The sequence below is a fragment of the Halictus rubicundus genome, chromosome 16 (assembly GCF_050948215.1).
Source record: "Halictus rubicundus isolate RS-2024b chromosome 16, iyHalRubi1_principal, whole genome shotgun sequence".
NCBI classification, from domain to species: Eukaryota; Metazoa; Arthropoda; class Insecta; order Hymenoptera; family Halictidae; genus Halictus; species Halictus rubicundus.
The window spans coordinates 6,062,100-6,083,750 of NC_135164.1; the positions used below are offsets into that span (position 1 = coordinate 6,062,100).

At 44.6% G+C, this 21,651-nt stretch overlaps 1 protein-coding gene across 1 annotated transcript in view; it reads right to left on the reverse strand.

Annotated features, from left to right (window-relative positions):
• Positions 1-21,651, reverse strand: part of Mesr6 (misexpression suppressor of ras 6) — an 832,393-nt gene that overhangs the window by 257,993 nt on the left and 552,749 nt on the right. The window lies entirely within an intron of this gene.

The following is a 21,651-nucleotide window of genomic DNA, read 5'->3' on the forward strand; positions in this document are numbered from 1 at the left end:
TAATTATCGCTTTTTCACCCTTCCGCAAATGCGCCTGGCATAGTTTAGTTTTCGCCTATTCGCCTCTATACTCCTGCGTATTTGGAACGAATTTCTATCGAGTGACATTTAATCTCGCTTAATATTTTATTTCATACGATGTATCCAGAGAATTTTGTAAACTGACATTATTATGTGATGTCGCTTTATCCTGCTACAGATTAGGAGTGCATTTTTGTGGAGTGGAATTCGATCTTAACCATCACTTTTTAACCCTTTGCACTCGAGTGGTGACTCTGGAGCACCACTAAAAATTGTTGTGGCATTAGTTCAACGAAATTACAAAAAATATTACAAAATATTTGTTACATTACAAAATTTGTATTTAACAGATTACTAAACATTTAAATATTATATGTAGAAGTCGGATCGGTTTCGTATGATTGAAATGAAAATATTCTAAGACGGAAGAAAAATGTAGTTTTAGAATTAAAATAGCGCCGAGTGCAAAGGGTTAACCTGTAGCTACCAAAAAGTGCATCGAGAGAAGCACATTTCAATTTCGACGCCACCTATACGGATTAAGAGTGAATTTTCGTGACGTGGGTCCGACTAATTGAATTGTTATCGTTTGATCCCCCAACCGGTAAAAATACATCCGGCAATGTATACTTTTGCAGTATTTGTAACGCCGTTCGTACGGACCAACAATGCCTTTTTGTGGTCCACGATGGGGCGGAGCACCGGGAGGAGTACATTTTATTTTTGGCGTATTGGTAACGCTGTATTCGTAGATTGAAAGCGAATGTTTACGACCCAGACTCTAATTTAATTTAGTCATCGGTGTTGAACACGCCGCGAGAAGCATGTTTCACTTCTCGGCGTATTTCCGACGCGGTTCCAGCGAACCGCAAATGGACACTCGTGTATCCCACTGTCGATTCTTCCTTAAATGAAATAACTCGAAGCTAGAGCCTGGTACAATCGATGCATACAAAGTTCCCAAAGCCGGCAGACCGCTTATCAAGCGAGTTAAAGTTGCCGTTCATTAAACGAGCAAACTTTCGCGAACAGATCGCCGCCGGTAGGCGAAGTTTCCGCGACAAACCCGGTAATTTTCTTTGACCGAAAACATCAGACCCGATGGAGCCTGTTTTCTTTTTCTGTTTTTTTTTTTTGTGAAACGTGTCCGAGAAGTGTCACGCGACCACATTAGCCGGGCATTAGAAGGGAGCACTTGAATGGCCGCTCTTCCTGGACATATTCATTTGCATTCTCCAAACATCGGCTTTTTCGTAGCCCTCGGTTTCCTTTTCAATGCGACGCGGGGAGAAAGAGAGAACGGAAGCGTGAAGGGAACGAAAGGGTGGACGGAGAGAGAGAGAGAGAGAGAGAGAGAGAGAGAGAGAGAGGGGTGTGGGGAGAGTAAGAGAGAAAGAGAGAGAGTGAGAGAGGAACGAGGGCCGATGGTGCAAGCGAAACCAATCGAAAGAGGTGCGCGCGTTCGTGTACTCTTTTTTTCTCTCGTTGGCCCCGTGACAATGCACTGTTCTTTTACGCTGAACTACCAAAGCTCTTTCTGACTGGAACCCGTTTCCCGTTTATGCGAACTAAACCGGGCAGCAGGGTGATTCTGACTGGAATCGAGGAAGGACAAAAGGCTCTTACGGAATCCCCGTTGTGCTTAAACCAACAGCTCCGCATGCACGCCAGACGTTGCCATCACGTGTCCGCAGAGAACCAATCTTCCAGCGTTCCTTGGATATCGGTTTCCATTATTTCTTCATTCACCAGCAACGCTTCATTATTCTTTCCAATTCGTGGCTGCGCGTTTCTCATCCTCGCGATCTAAATGCTCGTCATCTGTAACGCCTCACGGCCCCCCCCCGTAATGCTTTTAGCATAATAAATTAAAGGTGTACACCGAGTGGAACGGGAACGAACGAACAGCTTGCGATTACTGTACACCGGGTCTTTAAGCGGAATAAAAATTCTCTACCTAAATTGCAGCAAACTCGAGTGAAATAGAAATTTTTTAAAAATATTTTTAATAGGTTGAGAATCACATAACAGAATTTTTTAATTCTTCTAATATTTTTACAGATTTTTTAAACTGCACCATTTTTGTCATAAACGCAGAAAATCCGCTGTCCAGTGGTTACAGATGTTCTTCATGAACCACCTGGTTTTACAATTCGTTCATTGTGATGCCATACTCAGGCTCCGTAAAGTCTAATGGTCTTCGAGGATGAGTCACTCGAATATGCTACCTTAACGCGATTGCTATCGCGTGATTCATTCACCAACCATGCAATTATTTGTCATACTGATGAAGACATTTGTGTGCTGATCTTTTAAATATTGTTTCCAATACATTTGGAAATTGTGTTACCCGGGATGGCTTGCCGGTACATGCTTGAAAATTATTAGTGTTGCTCAGACATTTCTTAAGTCCTCAGATGCGAATCAAAGAATTTGAAAAATTATTCCATGCATCCGGTCGCGTTCGAACCAATAAGGGATGGAAATATTAGTGCTTTTTGCATAAAATTGCAGGAAAATATTTTCTGATATATATGTTATACTCTCGAAAAATACGGATTTGTAATTCCAAGGTGTTACGCGTTCAAAAAATACGATTAGAAAAGTAGGTTTTTTCGTCTCCCCGGATAGAAATACCTTCTAAATTTCACTCGGCTCTGCAGTAGTATGTGCATAAGTTAAACGCGACTATAACGGGGACCGGTGGGTGTTATTTGTCTCGACTTGTGTTTTCTAAGACGGACACGGCTGCTCTTAGAGTGGTTGATCGGTGGAATTTCGAAACAAGTCTCGGCTTGTCTCTAAGACAGTCTCGACTATTCTTGGAGTAGTTAATCGGTAGAAATTCGAAACAAGTCCGATTTAGAAAAGTCCCGTTACGTTCGAAGAAAATTTGCGTACGTGTGGCCAAACTATTTCGAAACTATCCCTCGGAGCGATAGTGGAAATGGTGAAAAATTAGACGGAGCGGAGTCTGCAATTATTAGACTGCGGATTTGTATGCATTTTTAAAGAAATTTTCAAAGTGACATATAAAACAACAAAATATTCGAAAAATCTAAGAATATTCGTATTGTCCATGTATAAAAATCGTTAACGGATGAAATGAATTTTCATCTAATCTCTGCTTCACCCAATCAATGTAGAACATTTGCACAAAGATCCACAGTCTCGTAATTATAAATAAAATTTCGCTAACCGGAAGCCAAACTTCAAGAAATGTAACTATCGGCTGTGCAGAATTTTCGATATATCAACTGTCCTAAATAATTACTCATTTCGCAGTAGTATTTGTACGAATTGGGATTAAAATATATATATATAAGACAATTAATTGAGGAATTTCAAATAACAATCAACTAGAATTTGTTTCTCTGAAAATCAAAGTTTTTCGTTATTTATTTTTTTGTACATTAGGTTACTATTTACATTATATACACGCTCACCTGAAAATCAAAGAAACGACAATTAAAGTTAATTAATTTATCTTTCTTTGGTCTGTACTCTTAACTTCTTTCTAATGGTTTTACCCCGAGTTCGAATAACAGTTCTACTCGCGGTCAGTTTCTCACACGTGCCCTATCTTATATATGTGTTCTCTCTATCTCTTTCTACCGGTCAGTCGGTATCTCACTCGCGCGAGACTCGACACATTCGGTTCAAGAAAGTACACTTTCTTTACATATATATTTCAAATTTTCCAAATCTTGTATCAGTCGAAATTTATTTATTTTTTCCCAGCCCGGAGAGCAGGTGACCGAAGCCGAGCGTTTTCCTTCGGAAGGAGATTTTCAAGCTGGAATAAAAGTTGAAACACGAGGTTCGCGTAAGCGCGCGGCCATCGGGAAGTTAGCCGGAAGTGCAATTTTGGATGCAGGAATCCGGGGGATTCGCGACCTCGTGCGCCGTTCGCGAACGCGTAACAAGGCCAACCGCGGGTTGGCGACATCGCGCCACTACGGGTCAAGACAATGCACCGATTTGCATGCGGCACTGGTCGGCTTAATTGCGCTCGCGACGGTGCGGTGGTGTGATGGACGACCGTCTGTTCGGTTAATGCGCATGGAAATGCCTTCGATCTGGCCAGCCACGTGCTGCGACTCGTCCGCTCGCATGCTCGTTTGCGAGTCATTCCCGCGCCGCCCAAAATATCTGCCGAAATCGAACCGACGCGGATTATCGCGTTATTGCACTTACCATCGCATCGGGTGCAACGCCCTGCCTTGGATTCCTCGCGCGAACGATGTAAAATTAGCCGAGCCACTGTCCGCGCGTATCTTTCTTTCGCGGGAATCGCGTGAAATTTTCCTGCTTCAGGGATCCCCCAATTTCTAGAAAAGATCTAATCACGGTTACCCGAATTCGAACGCGTCACGTGGCGTCCTCGATTAAGTTGGACCAGACCACCCTAAACGAAGACAACATCAGAAACTCTTCTATCAATCCATTGATTTGCATGACTCGTTATAGCTTTATGCTGTAGTTACTCAGGCTGATGTCAATGGTAATTACATTGTAGTTAATGGTAAGCCACGTGGTCTCGAATGACTTCGCAGTTAATGCGATCAGGATAAAATAAACTATAAAAAGGAATTTCTTGCGCGTCAGATTACGCTCGAACAATTGACCCTCAGACTGAAACTGGTTCCAACAATTAATCCTTTTATGCCAAATTCTAATTGTTTAGTAGTCAGGCGCTTGGGGGACGAAATTTTGTATATAATTATATTATACATTTACCACCGCAGAAATTAGTCGTCAATGTCGACATTCGTCATCAAAGGGTTAAAGCTATTAGTAAGTAGATTAATATTGATCTCAGAGACGTAGGTACAGAGATATGCAAAACAGTATTAACGCGCAAGGATTCGAATGGATTTAGCTATGACTGCCGTGAAATCATCAGAAACGTCAGCCTGGCGAAGGTTAACGATGTATGCATAATGCATTTGTGTGGCATCGTTTGAGAATCATGTGCAAGGTTAACAAATTCATTTAATTGGAGTGACGAAAGGAAATTCGTGTATAATGATGCCGAACATCGTTGTCTTGTTGGCAGGGAAGCCCGGTGACTATCGATTCGAAAGCAGCGGAACAGAATTGCTCGCGAACGCCTCCGCTCGGGGAAAATCCTGTCGCAATATCGGGCTGTTGCCGCCATCGCGGCTAACAATAAGCGACAAACCGGTGTTTCTTTGTTTCCGACATTGTCCGCGATGATGCATCGCGGTCAGAATTGCTTCACCCGGCTATGAGTCATTAGAATCGAATACTATGCGTTTGTAGAACACGGTTCGCGACTCGCGATGCTCGTCACGCGTACGTGCCCACGAGATAACAGCGCCTCGATGCAAATTAAAAATCGCATGACAAAGATAGGGGATTACGGGTGTTGCGCAATCGCGCACTTAATGATTTCAACGTATACACCAGAAACACATGGCTACCCGTCCGTTTCATCGATTGTTAAATACCGCGTTGCCATTTTTACGTTGCCCAACCGACTTCGCAGTTCCAGAGAACGCTCGTAATTAATTCTTTGATTAACCCTCAAATTTGCGTTCTTCAACTAATACACCGTTCGTTCCATCGACTGTTAAACATCACGTTGCTATTTCTATATTACCCAAATTATTATATTATCGCAGGAAATAGTCGTAATTAATTCGTTAGCTAACCCTACAATTGACTGTGGATCTTTATGTGAATGCATATTTTTATTTACTAATTTATCTCCCTATTACAGATACCTATCTATTCAAACAAGGTAAAAATCTTGTTAAATGTTTTTAACACAGCTCGTACTGTCGACTGTTTGTGGACTAAAAATGTTATTATTAAATGTACGAGCTAGCAATAATTATTCAACGTGTGCACATGAAATTATTTAAAGGATAATCCTCCCTTGTTTTACAGTGTTTGATATTGTAAGGAAAATTCATTTCCACTGGCGAATTTAGTTAAATTAAGATGTCAGATTTACATTGTAGATAATTAAGAATTTAGATGAATTAAGTGAGTTGCCAGACTTCCCAAGTTAATTTTGATGGTCCGCTAAAAATTGTACAGTGACATAAAGCTAAAATTTGTGCTATGCAATATAAATAAAGTTGTGCGGAATCGTACGTACAGATGTTACTCGAAAGTAACAAAATAGCCAGAAATAAATGTAATGCATTTAGAAGTTCCATTTTACGCTGTGCAAAATTGATGGTGCTCCAACCATGTCCGACACGTCGCAGTGAAATATTAATTTGCACCGTACGATATAAACGAAGTTCCACAGAATCGCATATAGACGTTACTCGAAGGTAACAAACAGTAGACAGTAATACGTTTTGAATGCATTTAGACGTTCCATTTAACGCCGTGTAAAATTTATGGTTCCCGGAGCGTGTGCGAAGTTAAAACTTCGTCTTCGGACGTCGAGGATTTAATTTAATGACTGGCACAGTCTGATTAGGAGCAGATGTCGGTAGCAAAGGAACGAGAGCGGTCTAGATCGGCGAGTGGTGATTCGGTTCAAAGGTCACCCGTGCGGCTTAAATCACAGAGAGGCCGACGCAAGAAGTCCGGTGAACATCTGCATGGTGGAATTCAACGATTGCGCAAATGCTGTTATCATTTCTAAACTGGGACAAGGGGCAGAGGAAAAATTGATCGGGAGCTATGCTCCTCGAAATGACAGAATCATCTTCGAGTGAAATGATTGCGTTCCACGGATTGCCGCAAAAAAAAATGGGGGAATACCGGGAAAAGTGCAACGAGCTTCTTCAAACGGAAAAGAATTTTCTAAGAAAAGTAATTGTTTGGAATAGAGACGACTTTATCGGTTTCAATGACCTTCGGATATAATGTCAAGGTCAACATTCTAAACTACTATTCCCGGTATATGTTGCTTAGCACGTTCTGCATTATACAGGGTGGCTCGAAAGTCACCGGACTATTTCTTTTTCAATTTCGACTTTTGGGCCACCCTGTACTATGTTTCCAATTTTTGGGACATATTTGCATCGGTTGTGGTTAGGGATATACCCCTCCCTTCTTTCTGGCTTTACAATTATAGTTAAACGCAATTAGAGCTCGTCTGTACTGGGTAGAGACAAGATACAAACAAACCAAATCATTTTAATTATCCATTTCCTATACATATCATTCTTGCTTGTTGTTATTCTCCAAGGAATACATATCTAGCACCACATCTGTGCAACACTATCTAAATTACCAAGTGTCTAGGACACTTAGTGTCAGATATATACTTAACATAGTTGACGTATAATTACTCTGGACCTAACCCAGATCTCATCTATGCAGATCTGTGCAGATGATGAACGAGAAGATTCATAAAACAGGTTCAAGTTTATGACACTTATTCACGATGAGTGTCAGAACATTAATAATCACACGGATCTGCTTGGTCCCACGTAGGACGATCCAGAGATGTAGAATCGTCCACGACATTTATTTTTGAATAGACCCTGTACACCTAATACGGTGAATTCTCTATACATGTCGCCGATGCATGGCCGATAAATGTCTATGTTTCGCGCGACTTCTGGACGATAAACGACACCAAGACCCCGTACTCACCGGATATTGCTCCCTCTGATCTTTTCAGATCTCTGGAGCATTATTTAAGAAATAAAACATTCTGTAGGAGATGTAAGGAGGCACCTTGAGTCATATTTTGCTTAACCCTGGATTTCTATAAGAGGGGGATTGAAAATTTGCAGGAAAGATGGCGAACTGTCCTCGATAATGATGGAGATTATATAATAAATTAAGAAATAAAAACTTGAATGTACTACAAAGTTCGTTTTACATTTGAAAATAATTGATTACTTATGGGTCCCTGTAATAAGATCGGAGACACGTTGCTGGGAGAAAATGCTGTTCCATCCGAATCCGCCGGAGGATGCAAATAAAACTGTTCACCCGTTGATTGAACGGCCCAGTTGATTGTAAAAGGTGGCTAAGGTCGCGGGCAAACAACTTCGACACCGGGCCAGCCCGCTCAGTTCGAATCCAGGGGACGGAGCGGTTTTGTTCCTCAAACTCGTTAACAGATTCGGTGCCGGGGACCATGCTCCGACACCCTTTTTAATATTTCTCGTCTTTTTTGGCGCGCAGTCGGCCCGGCATTCCACTTTTGCAATCAACGGGGTACGCGCGCGAGACTCCAAGGACGTCCTGCTGCATTCGGCGACCTATCGCGTGGCAGATGCGACGCCGATCGTGACGCATTGTTCTCGTACAAGGCGAATTAGTTCTACGAACGCCGCGACGCGACGCGACGGGACGCGACGGGGCAAAATTCACAGTGTGTTAATTAAAACAATACCATCAGGCGCGGCGAGAATTCAAATTTCGCGCGCACATGTCACACCTCGGCCTTTTATTTTTTTTTCTTTTTTTTTTTTTTTGTTGTTGTCCTTTCGTTGCGAACAATATAGTCCGCGTCGAATGTTCACCGTGTTTCCCCCTGCAGCGTGCACTCGGCCGCGTCTATTGTCGATGCAGTTCCTTTGCATTCTGGTAATTGACGTGAACAATACTACAAATAATTAATAACATAAGGAAGCTCAGCGTTCCCTTAGTGTGTTGCACCTGGATGCATCCATTATCGATGCATCACTCTCGCATTCTAGTAATCGACAAATTTAAAATTCATAGTCATTGCTAAATAAAGCCATCAATTCTTTGCTGTGCTCTTTTGCTAAATGCGTACCGCTTGGTTGGATTCATCACCGACGCATTTTTTTGCATTCTAATAATTAACGAACACAAAACATTAACACGGTTCTTTGTCACTCCTCACCAACGCACCTATTGGTTAAAAAATAATTCGAAAATTGAACACGTTACTCGCTCGTAATGCAATTCTGCACTCCGTGTCAAAGTTTGTCCAGTTGCATTCGGTTGCATCCGCGATCGATGCATTTCCTTTGCAAATAGAGGCAGTAGAAATTCAAAATAAGGAAGTCGTCTACCGTGTTTCGAACGGTTCAATTGCTTCGACAACGTCAGACGTACGTCATCGATTTCTAAGAATAGAGTAGAAATGTGAAAATTAAAATCTCCGTTCGCAGCACAATCGTTGCAAGGGATTACCCGCGAACGCGTTCGGTCATCGGCAATAAACGGCCGTGACGATCCAGCACGTCCTCCAGTTGGGCCTTAGAAGACGAAGCCGCTGTTCAGTATGCAAGTTCGGTGTGGGCGCATCCGGTAGGCGCCGCAACCACAGAAACTCACGTTGCATTATATATCCGGCTGTCGATACGACCGTCATCCCGATGATAAGAATAGAATAATAGAATTTTCTATGAGCCTGCGACTCGTTGCGGTCGTAGTGGGCTACGGTTCAGGTGGTGGAGGGGGAACGGGCGGGAAGATGGTGACGTGTTGCAAAACGAAGAAAATGCACGGGGGCCTTTTCCGGTCCGATGATCGACGACGATCCACGACGTGTCTCTCTGTTTCGCGTATATCTAGCCTCCGGATCTCTCCTCCTCGTACGTCATCGTCTTTTTTTGTCTATAGGGCTCTGAAATTACGATAGAGCACTGTTGCACCGACCTCGTTTCAGCTTACTCTGGTGGGAGTTCTTCAAGTACCGCACAAGATGTTTTTCAAGTTGTGCACACAATTACAACATCTTTTTCGGCATTTTCCTTGCACGAACGCTAGCTTTACGGGACCCAAAATGACGGGTTCTAATATTTTTAATTTACAATTACCGGGACTGTAAAGATGCATCCGTGAGAAATTATTCGACAAATTTATTTCTTTTGGGTATATACTGTAGAAAGGAATAGCTAAAAATTTCGGTGGATAAATTCTTGTTATTTCTACAAAATGATGTAGAACAGTCATTTCTAGTGGTCCGTAAACCTAGTGTTAAATTACATTGACTAATAAAAGGATTTGTAACTATTGCGCCGTATCAGAAGGAAGCTTAAAGACCATCATTATTTAATTACGTTACTATTGCTGGTGGATAATTTATTAAAAAGTCCGAGTTCGTTTTTCACCGAATCGAATTTTTTTCTCTGTAGAATATTTGACTTTTCCATTGTAATAAAATCAGTTACTTCGCAAATTTCACTTTGGAATAAGGTAGGGAATTTACGTTTACAGATTTACGTTTATAATTTGCATAAGTTAACGAAAGGTTTATTTATGAACTGTACGGAAATAGTTTCCACTACCGGAAAAAACGATGGCCAAAAGTCTCGGTAGCGGCGTTCCAACAACTAATTAACAAAGAATCAATAAAAGACGAGTCCGGAGGAACGGCAGCTCCGCGTGGCACTGGTCTTAGCAATCGCGCGACTGGTAATTGCCGGACAATTACAGTCGCGCTGACGTGTTTACTCGCATGCGAGAAGACTTGGCCTTTGTTTACTCGGTACCGACGGCACCGGCCACCGCCTAATTACATAGAATGTTCACGAGGGAAATTGTCGACAGCCAATACTCGCTTTCCGCGGGATACGGGCTCAATCTTTTTACCGGTGAATTCAAGTCGAGTCCAAAATCAAATTGCAGCCTTCCCTGATAGCTGGTGCATGCCAATTCTTAATTTTCTGAAGGCAAATGCAACTGGAAATTTTATTTCTTGAGAGATAAGTTGAGATAAGTTTTAGTTGGCACTTTGGTGTATCAGAAATTAATTTCCCAGCTCGAGGAATACTTGATTACACCGATTTCTCTATATATGTCGCCAAGACCTGGGTGATAGACGTCGCGGAATTGTCCCCACTACCGCGGGATATACCCCGTGGGGGGAATCTCCTGCACGATACACGACGCTGGCATGACCCCTGTTGTTGACATGTATCGGGAAGTCACTGTACTTGGTGCTCAAATTAGTCTGAGCTTTAAGTTAGCCCTCGAGGAATAAATTCCTAAAATCAAATGGCATTTAGCTCGACTAAAAAAGATTATAAATTCCTTCTCTACTTATTCTCTAGTTCCCGAGTTATTCTTGATTTACCCCTCAGGGGACCGATGTCCGAGATTGCAACGTTATTTCGCCAGACGAAAATTGCATAAAAATTCACCGAAATAGAATCGTCCGTTAGAAAACATGGCGACGGCTCCCCATTTAGTCCGCGACACTCGGGACTCCGTTTGAGGCAGTGCAAGTGTCGTATCGCAAGCACGGGATCAGGCAATTGTACCTCTAACGAAAGACGCATTCTGGTTGCGCCCTCGGCAGATTAATGAGGCCGGCTCACCGGTAAGCGAACAGAAGGTTCGTTCACGCGTTTGTTACATTCTAGAGGAATCTAATGGCGCGGTGAACGCTCAAATTGCGTCGAAGAAGCGGCCACTGTGCTGCGATTGCTTCGGGATTCGAATCGTCGAGATTCTGACGCGAGAAAGAGGGGCCTTTCCGACTGCGACGGTTGGCCGAGGGGAAGGGGGGTTAGAGGGGGCAAACGCAGGGCGGAGGAGAGACGTAACACGACAAGAAGACAGAACGAAAGAACCACGAAAACGGACGGGGGGAGGGGGGAGGAACGAAGGAGAGGAACGAGGGTATAAAAGGAAGGCCGAACGCGGAGTCGCAGATGCCGGCGATAGCGGGCATAAGAGCTGTATCTACATTTAGTTCGGACAGGCACCACTTTATTCGCTCGGCGAGCGTTAACAAGTGTTTTCCATCGGTTTAAAAGGCGCTAAGGTGCTTTGCGGCGGCGCAACCGGTCCAGGAACCCGCTGCTCGCCCGGTGACTCATTGGAAACGCAGCCGGTTTTCGTGTGCGAGAGAAAGATTCGATCGGTCGATCCACGCTCGAGTTGAGTCGTTCGATATCACACGGCCGGACAGAATCGTCGCCTATTTTCCGCGCGATACCTCGGGTCTAGGTTTGCGAGAATCCGACCGAAAATTCCCGAGCGATCGCGCTTTTCTTCGTCCGTGCCCGATAACTGCTACACAAAGCGATAGCGCTTTAATTGAATATTGAACGCTCTAAATAAGCCACAAAACGGTATAAATGTCAACTTGTTTAAATGTCAACATGCATCGACGAAAGTTGAACTCCGTTGAACTCTGTCAAGACTATCATTTACAATTATTGTAAAATGGCAAAAGAAACACGTATCCCCCATCTTGAATCGAAGATCACACACCCGAGTTTATATTAAAATAAATTGACAATAAATAGGAGAAAGTGAAAACAGAATGGAATCATTGATATAATGTTTAAACAAATGATTTTTGTTACAATTTTCCATTCAAAACCCACAACGTAGAATTCAATTTTTGCGACCCCTGGTTTCCGAGATATCCCACAAAATGTCGTTTCGACCCCCAACTCTGAGGGCTGTTTTCACCCCTCCAAAGTGAACGGTTGACGATAAAGAGAAACACGTGTCAAATATTTTTTGAAGAAGTGTGTCCCGCGTAAGTTTCAACAAAATCGGCTTGTGCAACTTGAATATGTTCCCTTGTGAGCGACAACATAAACTCTCTGTATAAACAAGGCCTAAGAAATTGCCGGTCGTAGCTAAAGAGAACATAATTTTTGTTAACCTCATTCCACGCGCGCATAGTCATCTTAATAAAGTCGCGTTACTACCGACACGTTGCTGGGAGTCAGTTTGTGAAAAACCTGATCCTACATACATATCGGTTATTGGATTTTTAATGCGATCTTCTAGACACTTGTTTAGCTTTGGAGTGATTAAAAAGATACGTAGGTTCGGATCGATTTGGGAAAATTGTAACATGCTGAAAATGACTGTAGCAGAGAAACGAGAAAAGAAGTTCTAATATGATTTTGTCAATTTCGTTCAGCTAGAGCGAGCATTTCGAGCGCCGTGCGCCTGGTTCCGGTTGATTTAGCCGGTCTTAATGGTCGCTTTTAATTAGGAAGTCCAATCAGACGGCCTCGGTGAATCGACAGATCTGGTTTACCCACTAGCGATAGCGATACCATAGTTCGCGGTGTATCAGGAACAGGCGCGGTGACTTGTTTACACGAATACTGTAATTTCGAGCCGGAAATCGACACGATCAATTGCCGGTACAATTATTGCTTAATTTGCCAGCGAACAACGTCCGCGTTCTGCGCTTCCAGCTACATAATATTTCAATATGTTATCACTAGACTGCGGCTGTTCATGCGAAATAAACATTGTCTGCGTTTATTTCGGACATAAGACATTCGTCTCTTTCCATAATAATTTCAGTGAGTTGGAAATGGTCCAACAGCATTTTTCAAGTATGTAAATGCTTTCACCATTTGCGCCGTGAATGCCTAAAATAAACAGTCTATTTCTTTTGGAAAAAACGCTTCTATCTGCTTTTTCTTCTTGAACATTAAATAGAAATAGAAAACCACAATTTAAAAATCGAATTCAGTCTCTACAAACATAAACATCGTCTCTGAAGGGTTAAATCGACCAATTGCGTTTCATTTCAGTGGTTTCAATCAATTTCAGTATAAAATGATGGGAGAGCATTTTTAAGGTTCTATACAAAACTCGATGTTTTGGTCCAATTAAACGGGAAAATCCCCGCTCAAAATTCCACGGTCTAACCCTTTGCATCATAATCTATTTTCCCTGGAGAGTCAAGTCAAGGTCGACTCAAGAATTCCATGGGAAAATAATGTTGCCGCGTCAAAGGATGACAGCAAAATGCAGAAGGGTTAAAGTAGTATACGGAAGAAATGAGAAGACTTGGCAGTACTTGGCAGACAGAAAATGAGCGAACATTCACAAAGAGTGACTTTTTCTGGTTTCAAAGCCTGAAACCCGCAGTCAGGATTAGAACAGCCGAGGCAGGACGCCGAAGGGCTCGCCAATTGCCTAGCGTGCAGCAGAAGTGCAGCTGAAGTCGGTCCCGGCGTTACGATGCGAGATTTCGCGGAACAAAACCGTTCGCCGTGGTCCTGGTCGGTTTTATTTATCGCGAGGCATGGGCCACGATCCCGTGGCCGGTTTCGATCCGTTTTCCCGGCGGTTCCGGCCGATCTCGGGACTACCAGAACTACTAGGAAACGGTGTGCAGCGTGCGGCGGCCGGGCCTCGACGGTGCAGCGAATGCACCCGATGCACCCGGCGGCGGTTCTCTGCCGGTTGAACCTCGAGAGAGCCCCGGAGAGCCTTCACCGGCGAACTTTACGTTTATATGCGCCCGTACAAGACGTTATCCCGATAGCGGGCCGGCCACACGTCACCGAATCGTGATCCTCGAGAGGTCGAAGACGATGTTGTGTCCCCCATCAAAGCTAGAAGCACTCCACGGGTTCGTGAGCCGGGCTGCTCCCTGCACGGCCGACCGTAAAATATGAAATACCATTCCGGGGCTTCGGTATATCGGCGTGGCGGGCTATTCTTTCCTTCTTTTCTGGCGTGCCGTTTCGAACGCGACGTCCAACGGTATGACGGGGCACATCACGTGTTGCCCCGACGCGACGTGTCACGGTGCCGTGTGCCGTGTCCCCCTCGCGAAAAATCCAAATGTCCCGGACACGACGCTCGGTTCTTTTCGACCTCCCGCGAGCCGGCTCTCTCCTCTTCCTTCTGCTGATAATCGGATTAGGCCCGACCACAAAGAGAGAGAGAGAGAGAGAGAGAAAGATACTGTCACGCTCCGACTTCTGCTTTCCCAACCGTTTTTATCTTTACCCGGTCCCAGACACCGCTACACCGAGCCAAATCGTTGACAGACACATCGCCGACCAGGTGTTTCGAAACTTTTGGTTCGATTTATTCGGAGAGACTGTTCGAGTTCCGGATGATCTTGGTTTACGGGCAGGAGACCGCCGGGGACCAAGGTACACCCACACCGGGTTTATTCCCGGGTTTATTCGCCGGCCGTGAGCGGTCTAGTGATCGTGGATAGCGCAGCCCGGAATGGAGATCGCGCAGCCCTGTCCTTTCCTAGGCGAGCACGGACCCGTCCGTCATTCTTCCGATAACGAGCAGCGACTTAAAGTCTTTACGGTGTCATACGGGCTTAATGCCACGGGCACGGCGACGGGCCGTGAGCCAAGATAGCGAAGGCGCTATTTAATTAACGATAATAGCTCGGCTTAACAAGAACTTCGCGGCATTTTCTTTTCATTGTCTTTCCGTAATGCGATGCCTTCCTTTCCCCCTCCACCTCCTCCTCCTCCTCCTTCTACTCCTGTGGACCGCTCGAACGCGGACACGGTTATGTCTCCGCGTTCCTCCTTCCTGTCTCCGGTTGAAGCCTGTCGATATACACCGTGGCCAATCCGTGGAACTCGTATCGGTCTGCCGCGACCACGACGCTCGGTCCCGGCGAAATGGTCTCGCCAATCATTCCTCCCGGTTTATTACCCCGTCTTTTATCGAATTTACCGTTTTTCCCCGTTTTTATTGCGCCCCGGCAATTGCGCAAGCATCTGCGATAGTGTCTGCGCGCGAACCCACCCGGCGAACGCTTTCGCAACCGGCGCGGAGCTGCTTTTCTTAATAACTTTACGGAAAAACGAATTCCGCGTTTCGCGAGAGTGTGTCGTTATTTTGGTTTAAATGTTAATAAGTTGCGATGGTTATGGACTGTATGCCCACCTGACTCTGTGGCTTGGCTGTTCCCGACTTTTATGGGCGCGGTTACTGCCCCAGAGGGCAATTTCTGCCGTCGGGTGGGCTTTGTATTTTTCAAAAAGCTGGTTCTCGAAACAGTAAACGAATGTTTAACTTCCTGTTTCTCTGTACAGAGTGCTCTAAAGGTTTCGCTGCTCTCCACTTCGACTGAGGCAGGACAGTGCCCTACAGGGCAATCTGTGGACGTGATAACGTAAAAATGATCTGGACTGTTTTCTAAAGTAACTTCTAAACAAATTATATCAGAAAACCTGCTAGAAGACATCTGCTTCCTTCTTTGCAGAGTGCCCTGAGTGGGCGTGGCTTCGGTGCTCCTCACTTCACAGAGCCATAACAGAGCCCCACAGAGTAATCTTTGCCATCGTGGAACATAGACTCTATGTCCGCTAAAAGTTCCAACTTTAAGAAAGCAGAGTAAATGTAGTTTCTCTAAAAGGACGTTGTCGTGTTTGTGGAAGAGAATAAGTGGGCGTGGCTTCGTTGCTCCTCGCTTCACAGAGCCATATTAGTGCCCCATATGGTAATCTTTACCATCATGGAACCTAGACTCTATATCCTCCAATAATTCCTACTTTAAGAAACCAGAGTAAATTTAGTTTCTCTAAAAGGACGTTGTCGTGTTTGTGGAAGAGAATAAGTGGGCGTGGCTTCGTTGCTCCTCACTTCACAGAGCCATATTAGTGCCCCATATGGTAATCTTTACCATCATGGAACCTAGACTCTATATCCTCCAATAATTCCTACTTTAAGAAACCAGAGTAAATTTCGTTTCTCTAAAAGGACGTTGTCGTGTTTGTGGAAGAGAATAAGTGGGCGTGGCTTCGTCGCTCCTGACTTCACAGAGCCACATCAGTGCCCCATATGGTAACCTTTGCCATCGTGGAACTTAGACTCTATATCCTCCAATAATTCCTACTTTAAGAAACCAGAGTAAATTTAGTTTCTCTAAAAGGACGTTGTCGTGTCTGTGGAAGGAAATAAGTGGGCGTGGCTTCGTCGCTCCAGACTTCACAGTGCCACATCAGTGCCCCATATGGTAACCTTTGCCATCGTGGAACTTAGACCTTATATCCCCTACAATTCCAGCTTTAAATAATCACAATAGATCTAGCTTCCTTAGAAGGCCGGTGTCCTCTTTACAAAGCGTTCCAAGTAGGCGTGGCTTCGCCGCTCCAAATTCCAACGGTGCCAGTACACTGTCCCAGAGTGCAGCCACCATACAAATTGACTGATCCATCAATCCTAGAGTCTCGAGAACAGTTAAAAAAACTGTCTCGACACTAATCTCCCCCAAGCCATCAGTATGCTCATGGCCGTCGCATATCGTAACTTAGCCAGTCCAGCTCGAGTGTTAACATGAATGACCAGTGTGTACGTTGAACGCGATCGGTATATTTTAACGGGTGTTGGGGCCAGCGCCAAAGCTCGGCGCATCCTGTGCGCCGTCGGAGCTTAGTGTATAAATAACCTTGGTAGTGACCATTCCTTTCGTCAAACAGTTTTTTGCCGGGGTCTCTGTGCATAGGCTAACGAAATCACGTGTTCGGTTGCGTCGGTGCAGTCACCGGCTATCCGCAGATGGAAGGCGTGTCGTCGTTCGAGCCCGCGCGCGGGTGACGCACGTGCAACAAGAGAACACGGCTCGGGCTCGGCTCGGCTCGGCGCGGCGCGGCGCGGCTCGTTGCAGATACGCCGGTGCTAATTGCAATTTATGTCTCATTGCAGTCGTCGTCGGTGCGCCACGACAAAGGCCTGCGCGCCGCAGGCGGCCGTTTCTGCGTTAAAGCGTTTCAAAAGAGAGCCCGCGCGCGTATGTGTATATGCGCGCGCGCGCGCGCGTGTACGCCACCGGTGCGCCTGCACAAAACCGGCCGCGCGATCCTCATTGTTGTCGCTGCCGCTACTGTTGCTGACGTTGCTGTTGTTGTTGTTGACGCTGATGTCGATGCTGGTTCACTTATGACAGCAAATTTGAAATTACAGTGATTTCTCCATATATGTCGCCAAGGCCTGGATGATAAACGTCGAGGAGCTATCCCCACTACCGCAAGGTATACCCCTAAGCTCGAGAGGCCTCGGTCGCTGAGCAGTGTAAGGTGGATCAAAGAATAATATCTCCTACCTGATATATGTCAGTGGCTGGACCCGTGTTTTGGACATATATCGAGTAGACACTGTATTAATGAGGTAAAGACTGCGGTAAAGAGTTCTTTTTCATGATTGAGAGACTGAAAATTGCTGCTGCCGTATATTTCATGGAACCCTGTGAATTATGACCCTCATGAAATCTTAAATGAGAATTTCGCAGGTAGTTTCAGTGAATGATAAATAAAATGAAACGTTGATGGGATCGCGCAGAAACGTTAGTTTTGCGTTTAAACAGGAAGGAATTCTGCAGGCGTCACGAGATGCTATCGACCATATTTTATTAGCATTTCTTGGTTTTAGTTTCATTGCGTGTCTTTTGTAATTTCTTTGACGCAACGTGTTGCCTTGTTAGCCGCAGAGATTTCGCGTTACTATATAGCCAGTCCAATTAACGTTTAATAGGATTAAGAGCAGGCAACTGCGATTCAGGATACGTGCAATTACAACCATTGCACAATAAAGACAATGTTAATTGTTCTGAGAACGAATCTAATACAATGTTCAGAAAATCGTACTTTCTGTAAAGATCTCGAGGCATAACTTTCTCGGAAACATATTCAAGCGCGAAGTCTCTATGATTTTTATAGTAATATTTCTCCCATTCGCACAGACATTGGCATCGTTCTCTGACACCTATTTTACATAAGCTGCTGTGCCTTCACCGTACACTTTCAATAATAATTAGATACAATGAAATGCAATTTTACATATGAAAAAGAAAATGTTTAATCCTAGTTTTGCCATACGATGCAACCGTTTGAGAAAGCTGGAAGGAACTGCGAACCAAAGGAAAACACGAATACATAATGAGATAAATGCCAGTTAAGGGTAGAACCTTTTATTCCCGTGTTGCCGCGGCAAGGTTTCACAAGCGAGGAACCGTAGAATGATTTATAGGCTTTCAAAATGAATAGCGTATCAGGTGCGTTCAAGCGTGTCCATCAATCGTTGTTACATCAAATTGACCTTTACATTTAAAGGCGGCTACTTGATGCCGGGATAAGCAATCTTTAATGATGTTGACTGCATTAAGGATTTTTCGAAACGGTCTATACCTCTCTTTCAATTCGCCTCTCTAAACATCCATTTTAATACACTAAGTGCATTCATATTCTCGTCGGCCATCCATTATCAAAGTAACTATTCTACGATTTAGTCGCGGAACATGTTGTTGCGGCTGTTAAATAGCTGGAAATAATGGATCCATCAATCAGCATCGATTCAGGCGTTCTCCTGGCCCTGGAATCAGGTATCAGGACACATTCTAGAGCCTTTTTTCATTAGGTGGTTCCTTTCACTAGGGTTCCTTCTCACTGGGGACTCTCTTTCACTTAGCTCTTTAGTAGAGATTCTTTATGATTAGGACCTCTCTTCACTGGAATCTCTCCCACTAGGATCTGTTTCTGAGAGCTACCTTTCATTAGGGTTTCCGTTTCTCTGGGATCTATCTCTCGCTGGGGTCACTTTTTCTCTTGGGTCCTTCTTTTACTAGGACCTCTCTTTCCCTAGGACCTCCCTTTCCCTAGGACCTCTCTTGAGTAGGACCTCTCTTGCGTAGGACCTCTCTTGACATAGGACCTCTCTTTACCTAGGACCTCTCTTTCACTAGGTCCTCTCTTTCCCTAGGACCTCCCCTTCCCTAGGACCTCTCTTTACATAGGACCTCTCTTTACCTAGGACCTCTCTTTCCCTAGGACCTCTCTTTCCCTAGGACCCCTCTTTCTCTAGGACCTCTCTTGAGTAGGACCTCTCTTTCTTTAGGACCTCTCTTGAGTAGGACCTCTCTTGAGCAGGACCTCTCTTTCTCTAGGACCTCTCTTGAGTAGGACCTCTCTTGAGTAGGACCTCTCTTTCCCTAGGACCTCTATTCACTAGGACCTTTCTTTACCTAGGACCCCTCTTTCCCTAGGACCTCTCTTTCACTAGAACCTCGTATTCTTTTAAATTTCTTTTCCACCTAACTCATACATTTTATTTACGTCACTTTTAACTAGGACTCCTCTTCACCTAGGACCTTTCTTCCTCTAGGTCTTCCCCTTTCTAGGAAATCTCTTTAGGTGCCTTCACTAGAACAACATCTGGAATGTAGAAATAAATTAGTCGTAAATACTTGCGAAATAATTACAGCTGACCGCAAAGTAGCTGTAGAGACACGAAAACATTTAAATTCCGACTACCGCGAAGCTCACGAGCAATCTCGCTGCCGTCGATCTGTTGAGAGCTCATTACAAGCGGCAACACGCATCGGAAATGCAATTCACCGGGGTTGCAGTACGGTAGCACAGGCTCCAACAATTTCGCATTACCATAATTGAATAGATCCAGCCTGGCATTAATGAAATATCAAATATCCACGGTCCGTAAACAATACCGCGAAATCCATTTAAATGGCCGCGATTAAATATCCATTCACGACTACCATGTTCAACGAGACGGAACGCGTATCTTTTCTGCAACAAAGACGTTACCTACCTCGGCCAGCCATACAGTGTGTTGCAATATGGAGGCCGTTGAGCCGGCCGAGCACAATGCTGAGCGAAAACGACGTCATTTTTCAGTCGCATAATGCCGTCCATGCGTAATAAATGCAAATCCGTACATCCCCGGCTCGAAAGTTCCCCCTCGGGACGTTTACGGCTTTTGTTAAAATATAAAGTCGATTCGCCGATCAAAAGATCGTGCTCCGTTGACGTTCGATTCTCGAAAGAGCATGTCCCCGACTATTTGAGTCGAACGTTCGAGAAAATCTAATTCTCGAAAGGTCGGGACGACGAAGCCGATTCGAGTTCCCTAATTCAAGTTCCACTTCCCACGCAGCGTTGTTGCGTGCCTGTTGCTAAACGAGCAGCGGCGGCGCACGGGTTAGCGAAAAATCCGGCGGTTGCACAATTCGCACGCTATTAAAACGTCAACCGTGCGTCGCGTCGGCCGTAGAATAAATAATAAACCGCCTCGCCGCTAATTAGTTGGAGTTTCCGGGGGCACGAAACGGTTTTATAAGACAACGACGACGTCCAACACTGCTTGCTCACGGATTGTTCGACAATCCAACGCGCCAGGCCGATAAATTAAACCAGAAACTATTCCGCGAGCCGCCGAAACCACGGTTTCAGTATTTCTAGCCGTAATTTAAATTCCAGCCGGCGGACATGTACGATTCGACGGATTTGCATAATCCAATCGAGCGCGAACGCGAAACTCGACGTTTAACTGACCCGGTATACACCTGTTTACCTAAGTTCCGACAAACTGCGAACAATCCGGTTACCGCGGGGCCCCCGGTGTTATTAAGTTCTCGTCACAGTTTTTGCGACCATCGACGCGGGAGGTCGCGCGAAAATAATTATTTTATTACCAAGTTCCACGCCGGTCCGGCGCCGTTTACGAAACTTCGGAAAACTGCTCGCCGGATAAGAGAAGTTTCGCCGGATGCCTGCGGAAAATTCAATCCGCCACGAATTTAATAAGCAACCCCGCGACTCGATTTGTATTATCGGAGTTTTCTTATCGATAAGATTAACTCGATGGGCCTACCGTCTCTCCTTCGCCTCGGATTCGCACCAGCTCTGTCGCTTGATTTTGCGCTAATCGAACCACATTATTTTTACTTCAACCGAATGAGTATATTTGTTTCGATTAAACGACAATTTAATATTTCTTTTTACTCCTGCGAGAATGTTCTGTCCAAGCGAAACTGTGTCAAATTGTTCATACTTTAACCTACCGCGAATGACTGGCTTTCTGTTCCACAATTATTGAAATTATCAAAACTTTTTCGTAGGAAATTGCTTAATTGATTTTTTCATTTCAGGACATATTGTAATAAAAATCGTACAAAGTTTAAGGAAATTCAATCTTCGCCCTTCTAGAAGACGTTTCGCTTTT